We start from the raw sequence: 24,774 nt of genomic DNA on the forward strand, positions 1-24,774 counted from the left end.
TCGCAAAGAGTTAGACACGACTGAGCAAATGAACTGAACCCAACTAATAGAATCCTCATAAAGATGTGGGATTTACTTATAATCAAACTAATGCCAATAAACTACATAGTCCAACTATTCACCAAATACAGTATTAAGGTAATAAATGTTAAAAGCCATCTATATATGATGCCAAGCAACTTGCATTGTGTGTTTCTCCCCAGTGAATAGACCTATATATTTTTCTGGGGGCTCTAGTTGTGGCCATAAATTCTTAAAATTTTAAGGACAAGGTTTTTCAATTACAAATACCTAAGACTTTTTTATGGAGAAATCCAGATAGAAAACTGCATAATGGGAAATACAGGGTCTTTAGAGTACAGATCTCCTCTGATTTACCAATGACCCTAGGAAGAGCTATGAAATTCAATTTTTATTCTCTCCATCTTTGGGAATGCCATGCACTTCTCCACTCATCCCAATCCCTCTTCACCAAAGTATGAAAGTGAAAGTGCTAGTCACTCAGTCATGTCCAATGCTTTGTGATCCCCTGGACAGTAGCCCATCCAGACCCTCCTCCATCTATGGGAATTACCCAGGCAAGAATATTGGAGTGGGTTGCCATTCCCCTCTCCAGGTAATCTTCCTGATCCAGGGATCAAACCCAGGTCTCCTGCATTGCAGGCAGATTCTTTACCATCTGAGCCACCAGGGAAGCCCTAACTTCTTCACTAACTTGGCAGTAACTCAACTCTTGGGGTCTAAGGAACTCAGTGCTGGGACAGAAGTTTACTTAGGTAGATTAATGGGTATAAATTATCAAATTTCAGCTTTTCTTTCAATAGGTTTCATAGGTGATTTCTGGACTATTGTCCACTGTCACTATTGGAAAATGGCTTTTTATTTGCCAACAATAAGCTTATAAATGAACTCTTTAAAACACAACCATTTCTAAGGCTGTCTGCATCCAACCATATTGAGGAACCACATAGGAAAACAAATTCATATGCCTTTTGTACCCTGTTCTAAAGGAAACCTTTCACAATACAATATGCAGTAGCTGACTCCTGCAGTGCATTCATATGACAGACAATTGTCCATTTTGGCATTAGTTAATACTGCTGCCCAAGAGCAGATTTATATATTGCTAATGAGACATGTGATGCATTATGCAGGCTCTCAACGTTTCAATAAGTCAATGTCCTATTATATGGCTAAATGCAGGGTAACTGCTTAAAGATGAATGACTCTGCTGTTGTAGAAGACATGCATCTTCAGAGGAAGACAAACAGTTGATTAAAAGAGAATGAAGACATATGGGCATCTGGTTCACCTTTGGGGGCTCTATTAATGTCACAAATAAACATGTCTTTCAATTTTCAATTAGCAATGATTTTGAGATAGAGTGACCTGTGTGAGGACTGAAATAATGGATTCAGAATTGTCAAAGGTCCTCCTAAATATCAAGGGAAAGACTGTCCAGAGATTTGGAAGTTACTTACCTCACTGGAAGGGAAGAGAATAAGTGAGTAAAACTTCTTCAATCATCATTGCCAAGAAGTGAGACTGAGTTGAAGCAAACAACTTGGGAGGTGCATTGCCTCTTTGACAAGCTGTTATAAATGATTAACCAGGAGGAGGAAGACAAGAGAAGCAAGGGGAAAAAAGATAAGAAGGAAGAAGAGAAAAGGGCAGAAGGAAAGGAAAGAAGAGGCGGAAAAAAAGACGGACCCGAAATAAGAATGTTTAATCATAAACTTGTTCATACTTTTTATCTGGAGAATGTCACTAAATAATATAATATTCCTCATTCACAACTAAGATTGGGAAAGTTGACTCTCAAAAGTACAGGAAATACTCCTAACTCATAACATCATGTGTGTGTGTGTGTTCAGTCATGTCTGACTCTTTGTGACCCCATGGATTATAGCCTGCAGGCTCCTCTGTCCATGGAATTCTCCAGGCAAGAATATTGGAGCCAGTTGCCATTTCCTTCTCTGGGGGATCTTCGTGACTCAGGGATCAAACATGCATCTCTTGTTCCTCCTGCATTGGTAGCCAGGTTTTTTACCAACTGAGCCACCATAACATAATATTTGCTAATATTTCTTATATTCGAGGTAATGTTTCAAGTGCTTAATGCATTCGGAAGCATTTAATCCTCACAACAACCCAGGTAGTGGACTCTTTCACCATGACTCAACATCATCAACCTTGTTTTACAAATAAGAATGTTGTGGGGGTGAGAGGGTTAACTAGTTCGTCCATGACACATAGCAGGTAAATGCAGATCCAAGATTTGGGCACAGGCGTCTGGCTTGAAAGGTCTTGCTCTTAAATACAACACATTATTGCCTCTTGATACAATGCATGTGATAATTAAAACATTTTCAGACCAATGTTGTTATTGCAACAACAAAATACCTGGGTTTTTAAGAAGTAATATAGTATTGATGAGACATGAGCAAGTGCTCAAAATTATGTCTCCTATCAAACTTCTCTACTGGAGATTGATACATTTTGTTGAAATTGTATTTTTCTTGGTTTGCTTTTCAAAGTTTGCTATAGTGCCTAGTCCATGCAGGGCTTCCCAGGTGGCGCTAGCGGTAAAGAACCTACCTGCCAATTCAGGAGATAAAAGAGATGTGGGTTCAACCCCTGGCTTTGGAAGATTCCCTGGAGGGCATGGCAGCCCACTCCAGTATTGCCTGGAGAATCCCATTGACAGAGGAGCCTGGCGGGCTACAGTCCATGGGATCACAAAGTGTCGGACACAGCTGAAGCTCCTTAGCACGCATGCGCACCAGTCCATGCAGGGCTCTGATACTGAGTGTTTATTGCTTAGGGAATCTGACAATGCATCATGCTAACAGACAAATGTAGACAGTGTAAGTCCCTATGAACATTGTCTTCTTGCAAGGGATCACAAGAAACAAAAATCTATGTGTGTGTGTATATATATATGTGTGTGTGTGTGTGTGTGTATGTATATGTGTATATGTATCTTCCTATGTATATTTTAATATATCTCCTATATGTATATGCAATATATAATCTTTGCTTACTAGATATGGAGTACTAGCACATTTTATCTTATTCACTTACTAAAAGATTGAGTTAACTAAGTGACACAACAAGGAATTGAAGTAAAGACTGACCTCAGCTTCTGTGGGTCCCTAATCACCAGGAGATATGGTCTTTTTTAATTGGTTAGTCTGTGCCTCTTGTTAACTCTGTCAGCTCAGCCAAGTTACCTACCTTCTGTGAACTCGTTTCCTCATATGTGACTTATAGACGATAAAGGCTACTCCATCATACTGTTATGCGGATTACATAAGATACATTGAAACAATATCCAGTATGCAGGAGCCAAATAGCAAATGTTAGTCTTCCTTCTTATCAATAAAACATTTTAAATTCCAGAAGATCTTACTTTGTCCCAAGTGTCTCCCTCCATCTTGCCTGTCAGCTCTTCTATCCAAAATTTAAAAAATAAACAAGAGTTCTGTGATGATCTTTACAGTTTCTGAAAACTATTGAAAACCCCAATTTCTTTCTCAAATGTGAATTCAGAGGCACAAAAGCTCAGCTTCTGTGAGAGCATGGCTGAGAGAGAGCATGGCTCAATTGCGTAACTAAAGCAGATGGTCCATGACTCTATCTCATCCAAAAGCTATGTCATTCCCAAAGTCAGCACTTCAATCAGCAGGCCCTGACTCACTGGTAGGTCATAAAATTCATTTACGGGGTTGCAACCAGCATTTTTTTTTTAAATAAAATAGAACAAAAATAAAACCAGATAGGTTTTGAAATGTCAGCATATATGACACACTTGTAGATAAGAGAGGTCATGTTTTGTGCAACTCATTTCAGTTGTGTTTAGTCTGCGCACACTACATTGCAATGTAATTCCAATTTCAACTCATGGGTGGTTTCTTGTAGATGAGTGTCAAGATCAAGGGACTGTTAAGGAACTTCTTTTGTAACCTAGGCAAAAAACATTGACATCCATATATTAATTTGGTTCAGAAGTTGCCTAATTCTTTTAGAAGTATCGCTCCACCTCTGTTGAAGTTTGAGATCTAAAATTAATTTATTAAAGGCTGGAATCCAAAGGCCCAGGAGAGTTGGTGTCTGACTTCTTATTACTAATTTTTAGTGTGGTTCTCATCACTTAATGCTCAGTATTTTTCAGTACATTTGAGAGGGATCTATAAGTTGGTGGACTTGACAAGCGTGTTAGAACTCAATACAAGCATCTAAGTAGTACTTTAAAACTCATGACCCTTAAGTTTCATGAGGATAGTATCCCTATTTTTTCTGTTATCCTTCATCCCCTCTGCCCTTGGTCATTCTGCATTTCCAAATCCCAGCAGATGGCTTGGTATAGTCTAGGAGCTAATTTATATAGACTGAATGAATTAACAGTAAGTCTAGCTTTGGATGGCAAAGCAAAATGATGATCTCCCCTAACAGTTGAATCCATTTAGCTACTTCAGTATACTTCTTGTTCACTTAAAGACTGAAGAACTCAGCCAAAATATTCTCAACCATAAATAGTCCTAACAGTACAAGAACAAGTTACATGACACCACAAGGAAGCAATCAGTCAAATGGAAAGTGTGGTTCATTTCTACAGAACAAAAATAGGGGTAACATTAACAAATCTACAGCATAAAATTTAAGAAGAGAAGGAGGAGGAGAGGAAGAGGAAGGAGAAGAAGAAGAGGAGGAAGGAAAAGCAGAAGAACAACTACTCTTTAGAACAAAAAAGATTAAGAAGCAACTAGTAGAATGAGTGGAACTTTCTTGGATTCTGAACTATAAGAAGATGTATTGAGGGCCTCTGGGGCAAGTAAGTATGGATTTAGTATTGAATGATTTAAGAAGGGAGAAGGCAATGGCACCCCACTCCAGTACTCTTGCCTGGGAAATCCCATGGATGGAGGATCCTGGTGGCCTGCAGTCCATGGGGTTGCTAAGAGTCAGACACAACTGAGCGACTTCACTTTCACTTTTCACTTTCATGCATTGGAGAAGGAAATGGCAATCCACTCCAGTGTTCTTGCCTGGAGAATCCCAGAGACGGGGGAGCCTGGTGGGCGGCCGTCTATGGGGTCGCACAGAGTTGGACACGACTGAAGTGGCTTAGCAGCAGCAGCAGATTTTAAGAAATTATCATTAATTTCTTAGGTATGATATGGGCACAGTGATGATGATAAACATAGAATGCCCTTATCAGTTAGCAATTTATGCTGTTTACAGAGAAAAAAAAAAATCTGTGATTTATTTTTAGATCTCCAAATAAAGAAAATGTGGATGTGTGGGGGAGGATTAGATAATATAAGATTAGCTAAATGTCCATTATTTTAAAAGTTGAAGAACAGATACATGGAGGTTCTCTATACTATTAGCTCTATTTTTGTGTACATTTGAGAATTTCCATAACAAAATATTAAACATAGTTAGCCCTAGCAGAGGAGAAAACAGAGGAGGCAAAATTTCAGGGCTACAATTTCACGCTCTCTTGAACAGCGGTACTCCAGGGGGCCCAAGATGGCTTTTACTGGATCTTGTGGACTGACTTTGAACACGTTCCAAATGTGATAATCTGGTACTGCTCGCTCATTTTTTTTTTTAAGTAGAAGATCATATGCACTGTTAGAAGCATCAAAGCTTCATTCTATTCATCTTGAGCAAAATGTTCCTCCCAGTACAGCCTTTTCCTTGAAAGAGGAGGAGGGCAGCGAGAGGCTGGGGGTGAGAGGTCGGGGAGGAGAAACGACCATTGAGTTTTCCACGTTCGGGAGAATGGCAGGGTCCATGGGGAGACAGTAAATTGAAATTAAGGCTGTTTCAGGCAGCCTACAGGATGTGCCTGCAAATGTAGACATATCTAAATGGTGAAAAAGTCTGTTTGTGCCCATTCATATGAAGTGAATGCCTTGTAATGTGCTCCAGCCCCTGGGAATGGTGGCGGGATTGAGGAACGGAGGCCGGAAGAATGGGATGGATTTGACATAAGTACTTTTAAGTGCTCTGAAGGCTGGGCTCCTCCCTGCGGTTTAATAGCAAGGTCCCCTGGGAGCTACAAGGAAGGAGCCAAGTGAATCCCTACAGCTTTTCGTTTTAAGGATAACAAATCTTAAAGCAGGTGTGAGTTCAGAAAGATCCTTTTACCCCTTGTTTTCAGTCTGCTGTGGCTGGTTGGCTCTTTGTGTATTATTATCATTCCACAGAATGAAGCCTGGGGTAAGGGAAGGGAGGGGAGGCAAGAGAAGCTGAATAAACAAAAATTGCTTCGAGTGACTAATATTCATTAAGTCCGCTGGTCATGCGCTATGAAATTTATTAAACTGTGGTTTCCAAGAGAATGTATTAGAGTGGAGTTAATGAACACAAATAAAAAAGAGGCCTCCAGGAAATGGTTTCCTGGGGGCGACTTGAGATTGCTGAGTAATGTGACAAGAGATTATGACGTTAAAAGCTTCTGGCATCATCCAGAAGGCTGATTATTGGAAGGGGGTGCCCTCAGTGGAGGAGGAGAGGTAGGCAAGAGACTAAAAAGTCTGACTTGTCTTAAAGGGGGCCTAAACCCACTCACTTATATTCATTAGAGGCTCTGTGCTGAAGGCCTCTGAACTTTAGTGCTGCCATCTGGTGGAAAAAATGTTTGTTGAGTCCAGAAAATAAAGATGGCAACCACCATCTTTAAAATGTCAGGAATTTGCGTGACAGTGGGGAAAATTCTTTGTGGTGTGAAGAGCAAAGACCAGTGCTTCTAAAGTCATCAGCTCTGCATAATTTGACTTAACTATTGTATAAAGAGAGCTCTGGCATTCCATTCTGCTCTTCTGTTTCTTTAGGATTTGGGATATCTATTTCATATGATTAATTTTGTGGAATCCTACCCAACATGTTACCCCTCCTAAGAACATTTGTTTCATAACAGTTCTCCAACCAGAAACCTGGGGGCCATCCTTGCCTCTCCTCCTCCCACACCAGTCATCCAATCCACCAGCAAATCCTGTTGGGTCTAGAGACCCAATATACCAGGACCACTTCTCACCCTATAAATTGCTAAGACCTGATTTGAGCCATTGGCATCTTTCTCCTTGATGACTGCAATTCCCCAAGTTGTGCTTCTTGCTTCCAGCCTTGCAATCTACTGCCTATTCTCTGCCAGCTGCCAAAATGAACCATTGTTGTTGCTTATTTACTAAGCTGTGTCTGACTCTTTTGTGACTCTATGGACTGTAGCCGGCCAGGCTCCCCTGTCCTTGGGATTTCCCAGGCAAAAATACTGGAGTGGATTGCTATTTCCCTCTCCAGGAGATCTTCCTGACCCAGGGGTGGAACCTGCGTCTCCAGCCACATCTCCAGCATTGCAGGCAGATTCGTGACCACTGAGGCACTGGGGAAGCCCAAAATGAACCATTGGAGTGTGTGAAATCATTTCACTTCTCTGCTCAAAATCTTCCCGTGTCTCTCATTATTTACAGCTTTAATGAGAGACATACAAAAAAACACAAAACAAACAAACAAACAAAAAAACCCCTTTCCATGACTTCTAAGCTCACTTGGAGCAGAATCTAAAGTCCTACAATGCATATCATTGCCCTAAGTGATCTACCCCAGCTCCCTAACTGTATCTCTTTGCTCTCCACTCAGTGTGTTCTGGCCACACTCCCCTTGCCAGTCCTCAAAGAAGCCATGACTATCCTTGACTCAGTTCCATCTGCCGGGAATGCTCTTTCCCCTGGACAAGATGCAGGTCTCTTTCCCTTTCTCCAGGATCTCTCTAATCCGATATTACCTTACTAAGGAGGCCTTCCATTACCATCCTGTTTAGAATAACACCTCCTCCTGGTCCTCTCAGCAGTTTTTATTTCCTTTCTTTGATCAGTTTTTACCAACAGCATTTGTTGTCTCCTAAAATGTTATATATTTACATTTTGTGTCCTTCTTTTCCATCTTCCCCAAAACCTCTACAAATAGAATGTAAGATTCCCTGGTGGCTCAGAGGGTAAAGCGTCTGCCTGCAATGCAGGAGACCTGGGTTCGATCCCTGGGTCAGGAAGATCCCCTGGAGAAGGAAATGGCAACCCACTCCAGTACTCTTGCCTGGAAAATCCCATGGACAGAGAAGCCTGGTAGACTAGTCCATGGGATCGCAAAGAGTCAGACACGACTGAGTGGCTTCACTTTCACTTTCCATGAAAGCAGGAAAAATATAGTGCATTTAACATGGTTCGTTTGTTCCAGAAACTGCAAAGGCAGGCCAACCTGCTCATAATCCTTAGAGACTCCGGCTACCTATAAGCTCCCATATGGGCAGGATTTTTGTCTGACTTAGTTTCCCTCTGTTCCCAGCACCTAGTACTATGTCTGATAAATTGTATATATATCATGTTTTCTTCTTTAATAGCTTTATTGAATTATAATTTAATCTACTCATTATAAGTGTACAATTCAATGATTTTTTAAGTCAGATTTATAGAGTTGAACAATCAACACCACAATCCAGTTTTAGAACATTTCCTTGAACTCCAAAAAGTGTACTCATGCCCTTTGTAGTTCATTCTCACCACTCTCCTCAGCACCAGGCAGTTAATGTCCTGCTTCCTGTCTCTAAACATGTGCCTTTTCTGGCGATTTTATGTATATGGAATCATATAATATGTAGCTATTTATATCTGGCTTCTTCAAGTCAGCATCATTTTTTGAGGTTCATGCATGTTGTAGCATCAGTTAGTAGAATTCTTATTTCCTTTCTATTGATAAATAAGTACTGCCTTATACTGACATATAATTGTTTAAAATTAGTCATCACTTTATGGACATTTGGATTTTTCCATTTTATACTTTGAATGTTCATATACACACCTTCATGTGGATATGTTTTCTTGGGTGGATTCCTAACAGTGAAATTGATGAGTCATGTAAATCTATGTTTAGATTTTAAAGAAACTATCAAATTGTTTTCTAAAGTGACAATGCATTCTATATTCCCATCAACAATGCATAATGGTTCCAGTCTCTCTACTTTTTCATTAACTCTTGGTTTTATCTTTTTTATAGTTATTCTAATCAATATATAGAGATATAACATTGCAGTTTTAATTTGCATTTCTCATACAACTAATGTTCAACTTTTTTATTCACAATAATTATTAGTAACTTGAATATCTTCATTGGTAAAGTATCTACTCAGATCTTTTGCCTATTTTTATGTCAGATTATTTATCTTACTGAGTTGTAATTGTTCTTCATGTATTTTGGGTACTAGTCCTTTATGAAAAAATATGTATGACTTGCAAATATTTTCTCCTTATGTGTGTCTTGTCTTTCTATTAGGATAATGGCATCTTTGGCAATACAAACAGTTTAAATTTTGGTAATGCTCAATTTATCAGTTTTTTTATGGATCATGTTTTGGAGTTATGTTTAATAATTTTTTTCCTACTCGAGATCACAAATATTTTCTTTGATATTTTCCTCAAGAAGTTGTATAGTTTTAGCTCTTACATTTTGATCTATAATCCATTTTGAGTCAATTTTGCATATGATATGAAGGTTCCATGTCCAGGTTTTTCCATGAGGAATACAATAATCCTAGCATCCTTGTTGAAAAGATTATTGTTTCCCAGTTAATTGTCTTGACAGTCTTTGCTAAAAATCAATTACCCTTTAATGAAATGAACTATTTATGGACTCTTAAATCTGTTCCATTGATTATTAAGTGTATTCTTGCACCAATAACACACTGATTTTTTTAGTTTGTTTTTTGCTAGGATGTTATAGTAAGTTTTGAAATCAGGTAAAATAATGCCTCGAGTCTGTTATTTCAAAACTAATTTTGGCTATCTAGGTCCTTTGTATTTCCTTATAAATTTTAAGAGAATTTTGTCAATTTTTGCAAAAATACTTGCTTGTATTTTGACAGATTGCATTGATTATATATACCAATTTGTGGTGAGTTGCCATCTTAATCATATTGTTGCATACCTTTGGTTGAGTTCCAGAAGTGGTTGTTTTTATCAATTTTGTCCAACTTGATAGTTGCCTTTAGAGAGAGGATTTGCCAACCCTGTCACACAACCATGCATGTGAATTCTATAACCCCAACCAAACTCTAAGCTCTAGGAGGCAGCTACCATATTTTCCACTACTTTGACACTCATTAAATAAAGTAAATTGCTTTTTTCTATCATATAATGTGCTGTGATGGAAAGGATTTAATAGACTTTGGAGAGGATATTGCTTGTAGATATGGCAGGAAGAATTGCAAAACAAGCATTGTCCGCATTATTATCTTCAGAAAGAGAGAAATGTCTGACAAGCTTCACTGACTAAGGTCAGACAAGGCCCAAGCAAGAAAAGTCATGGACACCCATCCAGTGTTCCAGAGTCTGTTCTCCTTCAAAGACAGGAAAAAAGAAAATAAACCTAAATTCCTATAAAATGGAATTTGGTTAGTTTTATGGGGACTTCTGGAGAGGAAAAATATATAGGGATATTTTTCTAAAGTATGTTGAAGAAAATTTATCTCAGGCATCATTTATGAAATGGGACTATAATTATGTTTCTGTCATGTTTTATATTGAGATATGTCTGAGGCTTGGGAATGGGTTAGAGGGCCTTTCAAAAGTCCCTCCTAAGAATCTTCAAATCTTGATTTATGTATCCTCCTACCACATCCATATCCATAGCTGTATTTTCTGAGTTAAAGCACAGAAGATTTATCAGTTTTTAATATATGAGAGCCTCACACATTTATCTCTCGAGTGTCATAATGGTGGACTTTCACAAGGCCCCAAAGCTTGGCACAGACTTTGAACTGTGTTTTTATTTTTATACCTTTCCTGTATTGAAAGACACATAGTGGAGAGAAAAGCGAACTGTGTTAGAGAAAGAATACAGCTGATACCCAGGTTGGGCCACCCAGAATGCACCAGGATTAATGACAATTTGGCCTGACAGCATCCTGACCACAAGAAATGAAGTCACCCTAAAAAGTGTTTTGTAGAAGAAAATTAAATCAGCAGAGTGAAAAGGGGAAAAAAAGAATTAAAAGCATAAAGTCTAAAATATACATTGTCCAAGTATTTTCCCCCCATTAATTTTGGAAGCCCTTGAGTGTTTCCAGGGAAATTTAATCTGCATGTTTCTGACCCATTTACACTTAACTCACCACAACGTTGTTTTCTGAGTCATTTGTTGTCCAAGAAGCACTCTGAACCTAGTTCATAAAGACTTTTATTAAAGTGATTGTTTTCTTTTTCCTTCAAATGAAATTATGCTTTTCCAGATTGAAATGAACATTGAAATGAACCCTAAATTTATAACTTGTGACATATAAGATGGAGCCACTTTTGATCATAATGTATTCTTAGTCAGGTTTCCAACCCAAGGTGTTTTGGTCTTGGCAGCATTACAATAAGGGGTTGAAATGAAAAGACACAGGTTTATTGCTCTTTGGATAGACAAAGTGAGCCCTCTCAGGCCTTTAAAAAAAAAAAAGGCAAAGCTTTTAAAGAGCCCCAGCCAGTCTAACAGTCAGCCCTGCTTTAGAATCCATTGCAAATAAAGCTCTGAACTTGAGTACACTGGAAGGACTAGAAATGCTTCATGATCTTAAGGGCTTTGTGGCCCAAGTGACTAAACTGTAAAATGAGGGCAGCAGTAGCTTCTACCTCATAGGATTTCAGTGAGGATTAAATGAGACAATCGTGTAAGGCAGTAGGCCTCAACATTTTTGGCACCAGGGGCCAGTTTTGTGGAAGACAATTTTTCCTGGGATCAGGGCAGTGAGGGGGTTGGTTTCAGGATAATTCAAGTGCATTAATTTTTATGTACCTTATTTTTATTATTATTAATTGATATGTACAATGAAATAATTATACAACTCACCATAGCGCGGAATCGGATCATTGGGCGTTAGACTCTCATAAGCAGCACACCGCACAAATCTCTCACTTGCGCAGTTCACAGTAGGTCTGCACTCCTATGAGAATCTAATGCAGCCTCGGATCTGACAGGAAGCGGAGCTCAGGAGCTCAGGTGATAATGTGAGCAATGCGGAGTAAATACAGATGAAACATCGATTATGCCTGCCACTCACTTCCTGCGGTGGGGGAACATCTCCAATCAGTTGACTTTAAGTAAAGGAGATTACCTCAATAATGTGGATGAGCCTCATGCAGTCAGTTTCGAGGCTTTTAAGAACAAAAATAGGTTTCTCGGAGAAAAAAATTCTGCCTAAAACTCCATCATCAATTTCTGCCCCAGTTTCCAGACTGTTGCCTTACCCAATGGATTTCAGACTTAGCAGCCCACACGAACTGATATGATGTATCCATCCTTAAAGATGCTGATAATTTCTCCCTTAGAGTAGAGGCTTGACCCAGAAAGTGAGCGTTTTGCTCGATAACTTCTGAAGCTTCCTGAATTGTTTCACGCTTCCATTTGGAGGAAGAAGCATTGACTTCACTGCCCGTCTGTCACCATTATGATCCAAGGGTGTAGAGGTTTGCTTGCCCCATTTGCTTCAGTGTTACCAAGCCGCATGTGATACAACATTTATTCAGTCAACAAACGTTTATTGAGTGCCTCCTCTGTGCCAGGTACTCAACCTAGACACTGTGGAGTAGAGCTGTTAAAAAAAGGCAAAAAACCCTTTCCCTTGTGAGATTTACATCCTCATGAGGGAAGACAACATGCAAACAAATAAATAAGTAAAATATATTATTGATCTGATGATAGGTTCTTTGGGGAAAAACAAGTCAGAGGAGGAGGCAGGCAATGCTAGAGGTAGGCATCATTGAACTAGGTTGGTGAGCTGAGTCTTCCTTAAAAATATGACCTTGGAGCAAAACCAATGTATCAATAATGCTATGTGAAATTGCCAAATATTTCTGTTTTAAAATGACAGAAAATTCTGACTCACAATGGTTTAAACAATAAAGGAAGACCATTTTTCACGTAACAAAAATAATAAGTATAGCGGCATTTATTGAGCATCCACAGTGTACCAGAGACTCTGTTGAGCAGCCTACATGTATGCACTCACTTAAGGCTCACAATCAGCCTTAGAAAGTAGGTACTTTTTGTATCCTTGTTTCATAGGTGGAGAGACCAAGGCTCAGAGAGAGTGAGATTTTTCCAAAAGTTTATGTGACTGGCAAGTGGCATAGCTCTACAAATTTGTCCCTGGCCAAGTTTCTTTCCTGACTCAGATGTTTGCCCGCGAGAGAAAAGGCAGGTAGATCATGTCAGGGCTCTGTCCCAGGTCTTCCCTGTGTCTCTCCTAGCTCCAGTCTCCTCTCTGTTTTGCCTCATCCTCAGCTGTAGTGAGATGGCTGCAGCATTTCCATGAGTCACACTTGGACACAAGGGAGAAAGGGACTGTCCTTCCTGGGTCACCCCAGGAAGTACTAGGACACTTATCTTCACGGAACACGGGAAGGCAGTGGGTCAATGGGCCCATTCCTAGACCAATCACTACTAAGGGGGAATAGGATTAACAGGTTTAGATCAAACTAATTTTTTTTCAGGAATGGCAAGGATATCGGGATTCAAATGAAAGACTTCGCCAATGATCTATTAATGGCTTGTGCTTGTATTACTTTCCTCAGCTGAGGTCCATCAACAGAAACGAGTAAACATCATGTCTTTCACAGCTAGAGTGCATGCTGTATGTCACACTCCACCTTGGAGAAACTTAATGTTTGATCTATTTGATTCTGTTGTGGATCTTGGACGTGAACCCAGGATAGGCAGTGGTCATATAAAAAAGGCCACAGCTCCATTGGGGGCACGTGCTGCAAATTCTGTTCTCAGTCTTCAGGATTTTAGTGTTGAGCTGTTTTATACTACCCTCTCCTAACTGACATCACCAGAAGTGTTGATAACAAGAAGGGCTGTTTATTTTGACCTCATGCATCAAAGTGACTGGATTTCTTATCAGATGTGTTCAAAAGCTTTTAGTCTGACTAAAGACCATCAGGAGATTTTTGGCTGTGTGCTAAAAGTGAGAGTAGAAGAAGGCCACTGAGTGTATTTCTGAAATCACACTTGGGTAAAAAAGCAGAAACTACACAAATGGAAATTATTCTGAAATTTTTCTGAAGATAGTACATGATTATTTCAACAATAATTTATTTTATAGACTGTGCTTGATAATGTTTATCTGGTTCTTTATAAAGCCAACCAGTCAAAATGCCTAATCACCCATGCAATTTCATTTGATACCAAACACTAATAGGGAGATTTTCATTATCAAACAAACTTGGATTTTAGCCCTATTCAGCATTTGCCTCTAATCAAACTTACTATCTCCCTTTTCAGTTTGGCATGGGAGTACGATATTACAAATATCTATATTGTCCCAGCACCCTATAATGGTATTACAATGACAATTTTATTAGGTCCATAAAAATTTTGCAACTTCCCCACAGCACACTGTAATTTCACCAACAGTTGTAAAAGGTCTTAAATTATATTTGTGCAAAATTGAGATGAATGGGCTTGAGCATTAATGTATTTCTCATTGTGTAATAGGGACTTTTTCTTCCCTCTCTCTTTGCCAAGAACAGAGAAAAGACTATCCCATTCAACTATTTGTCAACTCCCATTAGAAACATTTAATACTAATAAAATTTATGGATTCAGTTTCCAAAGGATACTGCCAGAAGACTTCATGATTACTACATCGGTACTTAAATACAACCATTGTTCACCTTATAAAAATCTATATGCAGCCTGACAGGTATAAAATGTAGCTTTGTGTGCTGAGTCAGCATCATAGACTTTTTTTTTTTTGGTTGAAGTAGAGTTCATGAAATAAAAGTAAATGTGTTCTCGAGCCAGTGAGGAAAGATTGATCTGAAAATATTCCCCCAATAAATATGAAACTGACAGACTATGATGCTATATGCCTATTCTCAGCTGAAAAAGAAATAAAACATGATTCAATTGACTCCGAAAGTAGGGAATAAATGAATTCACTTTCAAGGTTTTATATACATAGTCACAAATGTTAGCTTAAGCATGTAAATTACAAAAGGTTAAATAAAGTGCTGTCTTTCAAATAGGAAGATTGGGCCAACAGAACTCTCAAGTAGCGTTTCTAGAAGTCAAGATGGCTTTGCCTCTATCCACGTACATGCACGCTGTCATTCTTGGGATCTGATTCTTTAAGCCATAATTGTTTCTTCCTCTAAACTCCCCACATAACAATGTGACAATTTCTGATTTGTATCATAGTTATTTGTGTACAAGCCTGTTCATTCCTAATTGGAGCTCCTTATTTTATTTTGTTATTATTTTTAGCTAAGCTACAATGAATTGTAAATGGTAGGTATTTCTCATGTATTTGCCGAATTAACAAATGAAAAAAAAAAAGAATGAATGAGGTGTCTGTCACCCAGAGCTATGCAATCTGTAGTAACTCATGGAGTTAACAAGTTCATAAGAAGTAGTATCATGGAAGTAAGGAATTTACAACTGTGATGCCCTTATAAATATCAGTGTTTATGAAGCTAAATGATGGTGCAGAAGAACGTAAGACAGTGGTGGTTAAGCTGGAATATAAGTAGCCCTGAAGGTATACACTGTCCAAAGGGCTATTGACTTGGGTAATTTTAAGAGAATACATTTTCTGTTTCTCAGCTTCCATATTTGGTTTTTAAAAATCTCTTTGCTTGAAGAAATGTCTGGAGTTGACATTTCCTGTCCATTCTTCCTTCTGCCAATTGACAAAAGACAGACACACCTCTGATCCTGAACCTTATGACGGTGCATTTTCCTGAGGTGTGAAATCCTTCAGCCCTCCCCCTGTCAAACAGACCATTTGAAATATTGGCATTGGTGAAGGCTCCTGTGTCTATAGGAGACACCTAAACCAGTGAGAGGGCTCCTTATGTTTTCCTATCTTATGTACTTATGCGTATAAAAGCAAAGGGTGGCGTTAGACCCTAAGTATTATCAACCCATTTAGGATTTCTGAAGTTAGATATATTTTAGAGTGCAAAAGCAAGTGAGATAAAGATTTTTGTTTAATGATCTTGTTCTTTTCCATCCTCCAACTATTCTCCAAAAAAAAAAAAAAAGAACTGCTCCTGAGGAAGAGTTCTGCAAAAGCAAAGAAAAAAAAATGCTGATTAAAAAAATTATATATTGAAGGCAACTGCCACTTTGTAATACCCAAGCACAAACTCATGGCACATTTTCCTGCCTTTTTAATTCATCTTTAAAATTCAAAAGTGAAACGGCTGTCAAAAAATTAGCATTTAATTAATTAAATTAATATAATTAAATTAATATTTATATTAACTAGTGTAAGGAATTATACTTCCAAAAAACTAAGAAAATGAAGGAGGACCTAACTGAACTGCCATCTGATTAATTATTTAAAATACTTTTTATGATAGATCTCTTAATTGCCTTTTAACACTTAAATCAAAAGGCATTCATTCCCATCTAATTTATTATGAAACAAAATATCTCATTGCTACATCTGTTAAAAAAATAGAAATAGTATTCATTCTGAATTCCATTTGTCTGGTAATTAAGAGAACAAATAGAGAATTTTAAATCTCCTATCATTAAAAAATTTACATCCCATAAAATTTTGTATTACTGTATGAGTAATAATCATAAATTGTAAGATTATAAGTAATTTTTTAAATTGTGATATAATTGTGGTTTTTGACTGACTATGCACTAATAATGTTTGTGATAATTGAATGATTCAACACAGCAGAAATTGTTTCCAACATGGAGCCTTGTGGGCACTGAAAATTTAAATTAAACATTTAAAAGATATGGTGTTGCTAATAAGAGTGGTATGGTATTCAATAACCATAAAACAACTGTTAAATTAGCGCAAAATTCTGTGAGAGAAGTAGAATGATAATATAAATTAAGGTAAGAAGAAGAACCCTTAAAATTCCCAACTGTGAAAATAGGGCTTAATTATCTATATGTAAGTAGATGATGGTAGGATCAAATTTTTATGCTATATACTTTTGGAAGTGGCACTAGTGGCCAAGAATGGGCCTGCCAAAGCAGGAGACAAAAGAGACGCAGGTTTGATCCCTGGGTCAGGAAGATCCCTGGAGAAGGAAATAGCAAGCCACTTAAGTATTCTTGCCTGGAGAATCCCATGGACAAAGGAGTCTGGAGGGTTACAGTCCTTGGGGTTGCAAAGAGTCAGCCACGACTGAAGCAACTTGGCATGCCAAAATAGTGAGGTGACAATTTTATATTAACTGTCAATTCCTGCAACACACAAGTAATTTTCATAGTATTGCTTAACATATTATGCAAAAATGTAGGTGTCAATATAAAGATGAACAAATGACATTAGTTTTAGACATTCTTATGAAACAATGTAATTAAAAAAGATTGAAGTTCCCTAATTTCAAACTGGTCTCTATGCTGAGAAAATATCCAGTTTAGCAGGAAAGAAAGAAAGCATAGATAAAATCAGTTAGCAATAAATACACTCAGTGTTCTAGCTTTAATTTCTTTGTTCTCTCTGAGGCTGAAAGTACAAATCTGATCATTAACTCTAGTAAATCCATTCAACAACACTGCTCAGCCCTCTTTGGCCAGGCTCTAGTCAGATGCTGGAAGTATAAAGGTTGACATGACAAGAATGTTACCCTGATAGGGTTCACTCTCTGGTAGGTGAACTTCCAGGACAAACCAAACTGACCCAGAAAATGGCTTAAGCACTTCAGCTACATTAATAGATTCAAATGATTCCTATAATGTGGATTCTTTCTGAGTAACGATTTATTTCTTATAAAAATGGTAAAAATTTTTATCATGTGCCAAGTTCACAGCAACATTATTCACAATAGCCAAAAGATAAAACCAATCCAAGCTTTCATTACTGGATAAATACAATGTAGGCTGTGCATTCAATGGAATAGCATTCAGTCTTCAAAAGAAAGGAAATTCTGATACATGCTACAACATGGATGAGTTTTGAAGACGTGTTAAGTGAAATAAGCCAGACTCAGGACAAATACTGTATTATTCTATTACATGAAGTACCTAGAGTAGCCAAATTCATAAAGACAGAAAGTAGAATGGTGGTTTCCTAGGCCTGGGAGTGGGGTGGGAGTAGGAAGGAATGGGGAACTATTGCTTAATGGGTATAAAGTTTCAGTTTGGGAGAATGAAAAAAAACTCTGTAAATGGATGGTGGTGATGGTTGCACAACAATGTGAATGTGCTTAATACCATTGAACTGCACACTTGAAATGAGTAAAATAGTGCATATTACGTAAGGGTGTGTGCTAAGTCCCTTCAGTCATGTCTGACTCTGTGACCCTATGGACCGTAGCCCGCCAGGCTCCTCTGTCCATGGGATTCTCCAGGCAAGAATACTGGAGTGGGTTGTCATGCCCGCTTCCAGGGGATCTTTCTGACCCAGGGATTGAACCTGCATCTCTTATGTCTCCTGCATTGGCAGGCAGGTTCTTACCACTAGTGCCACCTGGAAAGCCCATGTTATATATATTTTATCACAATAAAAAGGTGGCAAAAATGAATTGATCCACTATTTAATTACATACCTTTTCAAAATATATTTACTAAGCACCTACTACATTCAGGCACCATGCTATTGACACAAAAACTAAAATATGATTCCTGTCATCAAGGATCCCTGAGTCTAGCCCTTTTTGAGTGTGATTCCAGATTGTATTAGCCAAGGAATGTGAATTTTCAAAATGGGAGCAAACAGGTAAATCAAGTCCCTGAAATAATCTTGAGCTCATCTTCTACAGCCTGATCATTCCTTTCAATCAAATTAACCAAAGCCCTAATAAATGCATACTTCATGGTAAGGTAGTTTTTTGCTTTACTCACGTGCAAAATCTTTAGGTATAAATTAGTCACACAACTGAAATTCTTGAGACTCATACCTGCTTCTTAAGCTACATTATACAACACAACAGGTTGTCTTTAGAATGATCAGTAATTGCACTATAATCAACTTTCTCAAAAACTCTATGATTGTTAAGCCAAAAATAAAACATAAAAAATTCACCCCTGTTTAACTCAAATCCAATGAGCTGGAGAGCTGCCAAATCTTGCTTTGTTTTATGATCTGTGGAGAAGGCCTTAGTCTCTCTTCTTTTCAGCATTAGGGGAAGCAGGTCTCTCGTGAGTATTATTCTCTCTAGATAGTTCTCTTCTTTCCTGAAGTCAGAGGATAAGTTGAAAATGTGGTAGGAAGAAAATCCTACCCAATTCCTTTCTTAAACAACCAAGCAACAACAAACAGGGCATCAAGTGCTGTTACAGGAAATGACCTCAGAGAGAATCAATTCTTTGAAATCACAGATTGGAAACAGAGGCTGTGGGGAGAGATAGCTCCCAGGAACCAGAAAGGCAGCAATACAGATGATTTTTTTAACTTTTTATTTTGTATTGGGGTATGTATGCAGGCTAAGTCACTTCAGTCGGGTCCGACTCTTTGCGACCCTACAAACTGTAGCCCTCCAGGCTCCTCTGTCCATAGGATTCTCCAAGCAAGAATACTGGAGTGGGTTGCCATGCCCTTCCCCAGGGGATCTTCCTGACCCAGGTATTGAGCCCACATCTCTTACATCGCCTACATTGGCAGGTGGGTTCTTGAGCACTAGCGCCACCTGGGAAGTATATTGGAGTATAGCTGATTAACAATGTGCTAGTCTCAGTCATACATATATACATGTGTCCACTCCCTTGAAAACTCCCCTCCCATCCAGACTGCCCCATAACATTGAGCAGAGTTCCCTGTGCTATACCGTAGGTCCTTGTTGGTTATCCATTTTAAATATAGCAATGTGTACACGTCCATCCCAAACTCCCTAACTCTCCCTTTCCCCCATCCTTCCCCACTGGTAACCATAAGTTCCTTCTCTAACTCTGGGAGTAAACACAGATGAATGTTTGAACCCATCTTCCCAGGCCCAGTTCTATGCTTAACAGTTTAATCCTCCTGAATCTAAGGGGTGAAAGTGGAAAATTCACCCCAACCAGTTACTTAGAATTGCTTAGAGCAAAATAAAGAAGTCACTGTTGATTTCAATGGTGGTTGAAAGTGTTTACAACATTTAGCATCAACACTAAGTATGCTCAGAGTCTGGACAGCTGTTCCAATACCTTGCACTGCTGTCTGCTTGGTGAGGAAAATCAAGAATGACAGCAGCTAGTAAAGACCATCTCAGCATTTTTGGGTCTTTCCCTAGAGCAAGACTCTCTTCCCTAAACGAATACAGACATCTGCATATCACGATTTGCTGGGGAAGAGAGTGGCTGGCCACAAACAGCCTGTGGAATCCAAACTGGAATCCAAATACAAGGAGGAGGAGAAAGATGGTACAGAAAGAGTTGCCCCCAAACCCCACGAATCTGCCAAACTAGAAAAGCAAGGAAGAGAAACTTGATTTCCAAGACACACTGGGAAGACGGGAAGGGATGTAAAGTTTTTCTGTACGCCTTCCCAACCAAAACCCCACTTGCAAAATAGAGTTGTTATAAAAATAGATTTAAGGATAATGGGGGCCTTGTAGCTGGGGGACTAGGAAGGTACAGCTGACCAAATTTAGCAAGAATAAAGACTTTCACAGTGAGGTTTTTCTGTTTTTTGATTATCAATGACTACTCTGATGCTTTTTTTTTTTTTTTCCCCTTCTCAATATTCTCTACAGTAAATCAGAAACCACATGACCTTCGTTTCTCCTGCTGTAATTTACAGAGATGTAGTATAGCAAGAAAAACAAATGATACTGACTCAGATTCCAAAGAACCCAAGGATCAGATTTCCAGGCAATAGTTGTGAATAGCATTTATCCACCATGTAATTTTCCTTTTCAGTGTGTGACTCTGTGTGTGTGTATGTGTGTAAGCCTGGGTCTAACAAACAGAGGGTGGAAATAAGAGGGTAAAGGAAATAATAGTTTCAGTTATCTGAAGAGAAGGCTTTTTTTATCCTATATAGAAATGCTGTAAATCCCACAAAGTTTACTTGGGGGCTCAGGAATGAGAGAAGGGGAAGAAAGTATGAAAGGAAGGAAGGGAGGGACAGAGAAAGAATGAAGAAAAAATGAAAGAAGGAAGAGAAAGAAAAAGAGAAAAAAATAAAAAAACATACTTAGGTGAAAACCACTACTTGGGAGAAAAGCAAAGTGAGGCCACATGTTGGGGAATAAATGGGTTTCCACATGTGAACGCCAATATATTATTGACTTACCCTGAGTCATAAATATGACAATTTGCCTCATTTCATAGTGAGGTCAGTCTCAGCCCAAATAAGCAGCCATCCTCTGCTTACTTAATGTTCCTAAATATGAGCTTTCCCCAAAGCTCTCCGCGCATATAATATAACGCCATGTGCATATGCAGTGGGGAGGAGGGATCGGGGAGGTGACAGAAAGCAAGCTGTGAACACAAAGATACTTTTAAGCCGAATACTTGTACATGATATATAGAACAGAAGATCGTCCATCATGGTTATTGAAACTGTGACCAGCAAAGCTATAAACCTGACACGAAAGAAGAGAAAATATGACTTGTTAGGTTGAAAAAGCACCAAAGAGGGAATTATAAAAGGGAAAATTTCATGACAAATTAGTTTGTATTTTTTGTTTTCATTTCTGACACATGATAGGAAATGCTATATGTTTGCTTAAGGAAGTGCAAATTTCTCCACTTCATCCATTTAAAATCCTCACCCTTAGGCCTTTTGTACTGAAGCATAAAGTTTGGAGACCTTAAAAAGTCATAATGTTTCCCCAAAGAATTTGGCCTCAGAAACATACTACAATTCAGAAGGGCTAAAAAGGAAAGCCATTTTACAGCAATCTGGCGGTGTCTGCTTCAGACGGCTCGCAAGGAGCATCAATTCATTCTCATGGTTTCTTTACCATATTTGATGAAATATTAGATGCGATTGAAACAAGTGGCTCAAGCAAGAAAGTCATAAACTTGGAAACAGTGTTGTAAAACAAAAGTGTGCTAACATGAAGTAAGTCTCAGATTGGAAAAAAAATGCCCGGTGGCTTGCTCATAGACTAATCATACAATGAGCTGGAAAGTTACAGATGTTAAGGACCAATCTGCTCTTTTATACACATTCCTCTTCTGGGAACTAAGATTTGGAGCTTAGTAATAACCATTCCCCCAGCTCTGGGGAGCAGATAAAGCAGAGCAAGTAAAAGAAAAAAGCTTAAGTTCAAGAGAGGGTACTGAAAAGTCCCTATTTTAATATGCTCTGCAATTTCTGTGGGAGGGGAGGGTGGAGGTGGGTGGAAAGGAGAGGAGTGAAGAGAAGACAAGATGATAATAAGGAAATTCCCCCCATGCAATATATCAGTAGCTACAATAACAGTAATATTGCACAATTAACAAAATGATGATACCTTTCAGTTACAGCTGCAATTTAATCTTGAAAGACATCAGTTCTCTCTAAATCACTCTACAAAAAATTATAGAATTTTACAATCCCAATCAAAATCTCAACAAAATGCTTTTAACCAAAAAAATTATTCTAAAATGTAGTCTAAAGAATGAACAAGCAGAAATTGCTAGGAAAATGCTAAAAAGGATGATTAATGGAGAGAGGTATATTTATCTTAACAGATATTAAAGTTAACTATAAAATCATTATCACTAAAACAGTCTAGTATTCAGGCAGGAATAGAATTGAATATAAAAATAATACCAACATATATGTAAACTTAGTTTATATCAAAGATGGGATTTCAAATCAGAGCAAAAAAAGATGGAGTATGCTTATAATAATGTTGGAAAAATCTGTTAGTAATTTATAAAATAAATTAAGCTGCATCTCAACTCACTCCTGATTCCAATATAAATTTTAAATGAATCAAATATTTAAGTAAAAAGAAATGCAAACATAAAAGCACTAGGAAAATATGGGTGAATACGTTTATAATTTTGTGATGGAGAAAGCTGTTCCAAGTATAACAGAAAATTCAGAAACCATAAAATATAATGAAATCTTGCTGCATAAAAATAAGATGAAATGTATGAAAAAAAAGAAATCAACAAAGTCAAAATACCAAAGACAACAAACTGGGAAATTTTAATAATACTATATTTTCATTTCAGCAAATTATGTTATATAAATGAATTCATGCATTTAAGCTAATATAGCTAATATACAAAGAGTTCTCAGAGATAAATATAAAACAATCCCAACAGAAAAAATCATATGAAGAATATGTACATTCAAATAACCATAGAAATACAAATATCCAGGGACTTTGCTAGTGGTTCAGTGGTTAAGACTCTGTGCTCCCGTGCTTTGATCCCTGGTCAGTGAACTAGATTCTGCATATCACAAGGCATGGCCTAAAGAAAAAAATAAAGAAATATAAATATTCAACCTCCTTAAGAAAAATATTCAATTTCACTCTTAATTTTAAAAATGCAAATAAAATGGCAAAGAGATATCATTTCTATCAGATTAGCTATGATTTTTAAAATAATTATAGGATCCCTCAAGAGTCCTATAATAGCTTCTAAAAGTGTTGTTTTCATGCTTGCTCTTCTATAGAGAATTCTTACAAGAGGCATCATTTTAAAACGTAAACCACATTAATTCCAGGATTTGGATCCTGACTACCTGGGTTTGAATCTTAGTTCTGCCTCCAACTCATTGTGTGAACTTGACCAATTCATCTAATCTTTTTATGCTTGTTGTGTTATTTGTAAAATTAAGATGATAGTGATAGTGTCTAGTTCTTGCATTGAAAAGATTAAGTGTATTAACATGTGGAACATGCTTGGAACATCTTGTATATAGCAGACACTTATCAAGTATTAGCGATGAGGAAAATGCTGCTGCTGATGATGCTAATGATGATGATACCACAGTCCTGCACAGAAACTTCCGGTGGCATCCCACCAAACTCAGAATAATATACAAAACGCTCATTGCAGCCTTAGAGGTGCTACAGAATCTGGCCCCTGCATATCTGCAATCCAACTACTGGGCCTCCTTCACTCAGTTGAAGCCACACTAGCCAAAAACTTCATATACCCCCTTCACTCTAAGTGTCTTTGTAATTGCTCTATTGGGCTTCCTGGTGGCTCGGCAGTAGAGAATCTGCCTGCCCATGCAGGAGAAGTGGGTTTGATCCCTGGGTCAGGAACATCCCTTCATGTTTTCCAAACTATTAATAGTAATTACCTCTTACTAATAGAATCAGTTACTTCTGTCTTGCTTCCTTCCTTTCCTCCTGATATCTTTTCTTCATTTCTGATGTATTTGTTCTTTTCTTCATTCCTTCCTGGAGAAGGAAATAATAGCCCATTCCAGTATTCTTGCCTGGAGAATCCCATGGACAGAGGAGCCTGGCAGGCTACAGCTCATCGGGTCTTAAAGAGTCAGACAGGACTGAGGGACTAAACAACAACTGCTTTATTCCTAGCCTGGACCACTGTTTGCCCAAATATGTTTCATTGTTTCCTCCTCGGGTCTTTGCTCCAATGGTCACCTCCCCAGAAAAGATTTCCTGAAACACTTTATCTAAATTGGTCCCTACCTCCAACCTGTTGAATACTGCTGTATGTGATTGATTAAAACATAACCTAATCTTACTTTCTAGGGAGCAATTTAGCTATATATGTTATAACTTAAAATGAACATTCCCTCATATCCAGCAATCTCACTCCCTTTCCTTAGTATAAGGAAATAAATCTGACAAGCATGTGAAGAACTATACAAATATTTTTTTCATCAAAACATGGTCTATAATAAAGAAA

The 24,774-nt window shown here is 38.1% G+C and overlaps 1 long non-coding RNA gene across 1 annotated transcript; it reads right to left on the reverse strand.

Moving 5' to 3' along the window:
* Window positions 1-23,081: 23,081 nt before the first annotated feature.
* On the reverse strand, window positions 23,082-24,303 carry LOC123333574. Its single transcript, XR_006550950.2, has 2 exons — window positions 24,200-24,303; window positions 23,082-23,358 (listed from the first exon to the last, which is right to left on the reverse strand). It is a non-coding gene; the product is annotated as an uncharacterized LOC123333574 (long non-coding RNA).
* Between the last annotated feature and the right edge of the window lie 471 nt (window positions 24,304-24,774).

Source organism: Bubalus bubalis, chromosome 5, assembly GCF_019923935.1.
Source record: "Bubalus bubalis isolate 160015118507 breed Murrah chromosome 5, NDDB_SH_1, whole genome shotgun sequence".
Lineage (NCBI taxonomy): Eukaryota > Metazoa > Chordata > Mammalia > Artiodactyla > Bovidae > Bubalus > Bubalus bubalis.